Below are 5,174 nucleotides of genomic sequence, written 5' to 3'. Positions count from 1 at the left end.
GTGTGTGTGTGTGTGTGTGTGTGTGTAGGTCAAAGAATGAGTCAGTCTTCTCCTTCCTCCATGTGGGTTGCAGGGATCGAACTCAGATCTTCAAACTTGGTGGCAAACGTTTTTACCCCCTGAGCTTTCTTACCATCCCTGTATAACCAATCACTTAACAGCATCAACTATTGAGCCAATGTTCAACGTCCTAGCATTACAAATATCACATGCTTCTTGAAACATTTTTATATTTGTTTGTCAATTTCATACATGCATACAATGTATCTTGACTATATCCACCTCCAGCTATCTCTTCTCAGCTCCTACATGTCCCCTTCCTACCTTCATGTCTTCTTTTTAATTGAGTTTTAATAACATTTTAAACTATCATGTGCATACATTCATGTGTGGGCATGTGCACAGGCATGCAGGTGTCTGCACGGTCTAGGAGAGGGCATTGGAAACTCTGGAACTGGAGCTACCGATCAGTGTGAGCTGCCCAATGCAGGTGCTAGGAACTGAACTTAGCTCTTCTACAAGAGCAGTAAATGCTTTTAACCATCGAGCTCCCTTCTTTTCTGTATAACCTACTGAGTAGTCCAATAGTGCTGCCTCTATGCACATGGGTATGGGGCCATCCCCAGAAATGTGGGCAACCTACCAGTGGTCACACTTCTGAAGAAAAACAATTTTCTCTCTGCTAGCAGCCATCAACTGCCGATAGCTCCTCAACCTTGAGAGCTTCCCTCATCCATGCTAGACTATTACAGACAGGCTTAATCTTGGGCAGATAACCATAGCTACTACGCGTTAATGAGTGCGGTGTGTGTCAGACCCAGGGGCATGTCACAGGGCTACTTCCATTCTCTGGCTTTTACGGCCCGCCCACTTCTCTTTCAGATGTCCCCTGAACCTTGGGGATATCGATGTAGATGCATCACTTAGGGCTGTGACTCAACAGTTACTTATTTTCAATACTTTGACCAGTTCTGAGTCATTCCATTGATTGCCGTCCACTGTAAACAAAACAAAACAAAACAAAACTTCTGTGACCAAGGTTGAGAACAGCACGAATCTAAGGGCAGAAACATAAATATTTAGAAGGTGGTTTGACAACATGTCACTTAGCAAAAACAACAGTAGTTGCTCCATGCTAGAACCTGTGGTCTCCCCATACGCTTTTACAGTTTGCATTAGGATCCAATAAGATAGCAATTGGCTGATGATGTAGACATACATATATATACATATATATGATATATTTCAAATGATAGATTTCTGCCAATTTAACTTTTATAAATCAATGCTGGAGATTAAATCCAAGGTCTTGGCACCTCAGCTTGTGGTTAATTGAGACAAGGTCTGGCTATGTAGCCTCACTATGTGCACACGCACTGTGTTCTATACCCACTGTATAACCCAAGCTGGCTTCAAGCTCAATGATCCTCCTGCTTCAACCCCCCCGAGCACTGGAGTTTTCTAATTCTCCCTGTGGAGATTACTGTAGATCCATATGCAGTTGCAAAAAAAATGTTGCCAGGCAGCTACTATGCCCTTTGCCTAGTCTCTCTGAACGTCAATGTTATGCACGATTGCAGTGCAGTAACAGCACAAGGAAAGTGACCTTGACACAATCTGCCAACCTCACTCAGACCTCAATGGTCCTGCACACTGCTCTGTAGGTGTGTGCATTTACACACACGCATTCTTCTTAGGTGTGCAGAGTTATGCGACACACCACTGTCAAGGTACAGATCGGTTTCAGCACCAATCCCTCATGCTATCTCTAACAAGCTTATCTCCCTAACACATTTTTCTGGTCTCCGTCTTTCTCTCATACACACACATGCGTTTATTCTTTGACCATTTCCTATGTGTACACATATATAGTACATGTACAGTGTATCTTGATCATACCCACCTGTGATTTCCACTTCCATTCTCCCCACTTGATATTTGGTTGCTGTTGCAAAGCTAAGGGTCAGACCCGGAGTCTCGTGTGTGCTAGGTTACAAGCTGCAGCTACAGCCCCTCTCTGTAGTTCTGTCACTTCAGAAGCATCATGTGTCTGCAGTCTTACGGTGGCTATTGCTTTGAGGCTGGCCTATTTCCTTTTGCTTTTTTCTTGATTATTCACACCCACCTCCCAGTCCTCCCAGGTCTGCCCCAAACCCCTCATGGCCTATTTCCTTTCCCACCACATTTCAGGGTCCATGAAAGCTGTGTGTGTACTAGTACTTGACTTCTTTCAGTCACTGAGTGCTGTCGCATGGAACAGACACTCCAGTTTGTGTGTGCCTCCCTTGACTGAAGGATACCTGGGTCATTTCTAGCTTGGGCTACACAGATAAAAGCCTGCGAACACTCATGAATAGATTTTGTGTACACATAAGTGATTTCTGGGACATCCATCCCAGAGTGCAGCTGTAGGGTCATTTAGTAGGAATGGGGTTAGTGAGAAACTGCTATTTTTTTTTCTGAGCGCGTGTACCATTCATACTCCCATCAGGAGTGTAGGAGTGTGTTTTTCCATTTTTCTGAAGCCTCACTGTTGTGGGTATGTATGCTTGGCCTAGGGAGTGGCACTATTAGAAGGTGTGGCCCTATTGGAGTAGGTGTGGCCTTGTTAGAGTAGGTGTGCCACTGTGGATATGGGCTTTAAGACCCTCATCCTAGCTGCCTGGAAGCCAATATTCTGCTAGCAGTTTTCAGATGAAGATGTAGAACTCTCAGCTCCTCCTGTACTATGCCTGCCTGGATGCTGCCATGATCCCACCTTGATAATAATGGACTGAACCTCTGAACCTGTAAGCCAGCCCCAATTAAATGTTGTCCTTATAAGAGTTGCTTTGGTCATGGTGTCTGTTCACAGCAGTAAAACTCTAACTAAGACATTTACCAACATTGGTGCAATTTTTTTCTTAACTTTAGCAACTTTGATAGGTGTGGAGTAATATCTCATTATAATTCTTTAACATTTTTAAGTGTAAATATAGTTCATTTTTGTTCTAGTATGAAAGCTGAATGTGGAAAACAAGACATAGCCAGTGTGTTTGGTATTTTAATAATATCTTTCAGTATTTTTTCTTCAAGCATATCTGTATATTTTATAAAACTAGAGGTATAATTTGGTATCATGTACTGTTCAATAATATAATGAATAATAATATATTAAGAAATACTACGAAATATTATTTGAAAGCCTGTTTTTATTTGTTTTAGGTAAAGGGGATTGAAACTAGAACCTCTGCATACGAAATGAGTGCTTTACCCATTGGGCTGCATTCCCAACCCTGAAACATATTTTAAAAAAAAATTCTTTGTGTGTGGAGCTAGGCAGTGGTGGTATACACCTTTAATCCCAGCACTCAGGAGGCAGAGGCAGGTGGATCTCTGTGATCTCAAGGCATAGAGTAGACAGCTAAGGCTTCCCAGAGAAATCCTGTCTCAAAAAATAACAAACAGTTTGTATGTGTGAACGTGTGTGTGCTCACACAGGCAGGTCAGAGGTCGGAGGACAGCTTGTGGAGGTCAGCTTTTACCTTCCACTCTTGTTTCTGCTGTCTCACTCCACGCAGGCTGGCCCTCAGAGCTCATTCTCTTGTCTCCATCTTGGTGGCGCTGTAGGAATGCAGGGCTTACACATGCTTGCTACCATATCTGGCAGGTGGCATCTGTTTGTGGGTTCTGGGGTCAAATGCAGGTCACCAGGCTTGTGTGGCAACTGCTTTTATCCACTCAGCCAACCTCTCAGTCGCCAGAACACATCCTCAATGAGGAGCTATTGGGTGGGTAGTTGCTGGGGGTGGGACAGTCAATTCTTTTTGGAGGTTGTGGTTATAAGTGGACTTCCCATGCTCCAGTGGATGGCCCCACACTCAATCAAGCACATATGGGTAGATCGACTTGACTTCCTTACTCATCAAAGCCACATGAAGTTGGGAGGGGGAACCTGCTGGAGAGGACATTGGGGGAGCTACAGGGGAAAATAGGGGGTCTATATAATCATATCTCATTGTATATCTGCAGGAAAGTCTCAAGAATAAAAAAAAATTAAAAATAAAATAGAACATATCACCCCCGCAAAAATTTAGAGTCCCATCCTTTAGAGCTAAGCTTTAGGCTATTCTTTTCTGGAGGGACATTTATGCTATTTTTAATTTTTGATATGATAAACACTATTTGAGTTGACATATACATTTTTTTCTCTTTTTACATTTCTAGTTATTTCTTGGTAATCCACTGTGGAACAGGAACTGTTAGGTCAAGACACAGGTGCACTTTAGGGCTTTTGGTACCTATATGCCACAGATCTAAGTATTTTCAGAACAATTTTATCTGTACTCACAGGACAGTGAATGTTGTGCTTTTATATTGGCCAAGTTGAAAACCCTCTTAAAATCTGCATCTCTTTGATAATTAAAGTTGAAACATACTCATTTTATTAGCTATTTATGGTTCTTCCTTAGTTGTTAGTGTTTTCTACTGGTTCGTTCATGATGTTATTTGAACAATATATGGGGTGTGAAGTGTTGCTTTGTTTTGCAGCGCTGGTGAACACCACCTTCATATAAAGTATTGGGCATAGACTAGCCGCTGAAATGGAGAAGGAGCAGCTAACCATTGGTTTCTAATGGTCCTGCTCTGCCTGGGCACACGCCTGCTACTAACCTGGGCTGCTGATGGTCACGGAAGCAATTGTTGTTGGGTGCTTTCTCTGGCAACAGCTGAGAACTCGGAGAGCCAAGCTGTCTCCATCCTCTTTCCAAAATCAAGACTACTAGAAAAAGGCGGGGCATCTGAGGAGGGAGGGGCATCTGAGGAGGGAGGCACTGAAGAAAGATAACCGCTTTCTCACGTCCTCCTTCCTGCTTCCAGGTGGAACCAAAGACGTCAGTCGGAGTCCCTCGTTCTTTGAGAACTAATTCCGTTAGCGATCAAGCTGCAACCAGTTCACAATTAGTGAGAACCGCAACAAGAAACAGATAAAACCCAAGGACAAACATACATCCTGTCCCCACAACATCAACAAAACTAACCCAAACTTGTGTGGCCGAACACCCAGGGTGTGGCAGAGTGTAAGATATGCACAGTATCAGTCTCGGCTCTTTACAGGTGTTTGTATACCAGTGATGGCAGTATTTGGGGTGTTAAGTGAAGAACCTGCAGGAGTAATCTACATAACCAGGGCT

The 5,174-nt window shown here is 43.2% G+C and overlaps 1 long non-coding RNA gene across 1 annotated transcript; it reads right to left on the bottom strand.

The window, feature by feature from the left end:
• Positions 1 to 213: 213 nt before the first annotated feature.
• On the bottom strand, positions 214 to 4,886 carry LOC116094222. Its single transcript, XR_004120003.1, has 2 exons — positions 4,654 to 4,886; positions 214 to 998 (listed from the first exon to the last, which is right to left on the bottom strand). It is a non-coding gene; the product is annotated as an uncharacterized LOC116094222 (long non-coding RNA).
• Positions 4,887 to 5,174: the final 288 nt, after the last annotated feature.

Source organism: Mastomys coucha, unplaced genomic scaffold (assembly GCF_008632895.1).
Source record: "Mastomys coucha isolate ucsf_1 unplaced genomic scaffold, UCSF_Mcou_1 pScaffold16, whole genome shotgun sequence".
In the NCBI taxonomy this organism is placed as follows: Eukaryota; Metazoa; Chordata; class Mammalia; order Rodentia; family Muridae; genus Mastomys; species Mastomys coucha.
Note: the sequence above shows the minus strand (reverse complement) of the source record. Positions and strands in the feature narration are given on the sequence as shown.